Here is a 1,565-nt window from a genome sequence, read left to right as displayed (position 1 = left end):
ATTGAGGGACATACGGCTATATTTATACAGAGTAGCTATAGTATACAATGTGGTTACGCTTTAAAGGTGATGCAGTAATAAAGATAAATGTAGCCTATTCTAGTAAGTATGGAAGGTGAAAAGCTTCTTGAACAACATCACTTGAAAATCGCACCATATTCTTGAACGCCAAAAATATAGATTTTGATACAGAAAAGCGTAGCCTTTTAGAATACGCAACGGCTGAATAGATATCTCCACTAAAGTGTCTCAAAAACAAAAAAAAACTTAATCTTAGACCGGCATAATTTTTTTTTTATTTTCAACTACACTTTTTAAGTGTAGCTAAATTGGTGTTTTTTTTATAGTGACTCTATCTTTTATATTTCTCTTAAAAAGTAGAATATTTTATCCAAATAAATTAATTTTAAATTGAATTGTATACTTATAAATTTAAATAACAAACTGTCTTGCATATTGTGACGTGGAGATAAATTCAAATTCTGTGTTTATGTATGACTTGGTTGAACTTGATTATGTAAAAAGTTTGGTCTTCTAGAATTTCTGTTTTAATTTCTCCCAAATATTTTTTGATAATACTACGGAGACAATAATTTAAAGTAACTTTATTTAACTTAGCATCCATAATTTCATGCATGAAACATCTAAATACATACTTATTATATTTAATATAAAATTGATCTAGTTATAATTAAAAATAAATAATAAAAATTTTGAGATGCTTTCCACTGATATTTTTTTTATTGTCTTTCAAATATTTTTGTAAAATATTGCAATCAAATTATTAAAAAACGTTGGCACAATAATGACTTGGTTGTTCTGGTTGAATTTCTAACTGATGAAGAGCATGCCATTTATGATGATGTTATTAACATTATTGGTAATATTAAAAGAGAATATTTAAAGTTATTTTATATAATATAATATTTATAATTTTATATACATAATATCTATAATTATATATTTATTATATCTAAAATTATATGATTATTTAAACGATAAACAATAAATATTAAATAAAATAATTTTAGATTTTTTAAAGTGATTTTTTTATTGCCTTCTAAATATTATTAAAACGTTATTATATTTCCTTCACTTTGATTAAGCAAGCATTTATATAAAGCTTTTATTTCTCAATTCAGAGGCTATAAATTAGGCTTTAAGGAAGCTCGTCGTGGTTCAGATTGATGCTAAATGTGACTAGACCTTGCTTACGTCCGTAGATAACACGAGTAAATGTAATTAGCATAAAGAATTGATAATTCAAGCGCTTGGCCTTCTCTATTCCATGTCAATTTTTTGCTATGTTTTCCCACACGCATTCATGTGCTTTTGTTTCTTTCTTTAGTTCTTTTCCATCTTTTCCTTCCATGTCTTCTCCCCTGAATTGAACATCAACTTGCATTCCTCACTTTGACCTCCAAACAAAACCAGCATGACGAAGGACCACTTGCGATGCACATGCATATCATCAAATTCATGCTCCATGAATAGTAAGCGACTCCAAAATATTTCTTGTAGGATAAGGAAAAAAATAAATTAATTAAAATAAAATAAAAATAAAA

The sequence above is a fragment of the Arachis ipaensis genome, chromosome B04, assembly GCF_000816755.2.
Source record: "Arachis ipaensis cultivar K30076 chromosome B04, Araip1.1, whole genome shotgun sequence".
Taxonomy (NCBI): domain Eukaryota; kingdom Viridiplantae; phylum Streptophyta; class Magnoliopsida; order Fabales; family Fabaceae; genus Arachis; species Arachis ipaensis.
Note: the sequence above shows the minus strand (reverse complement) of the source record.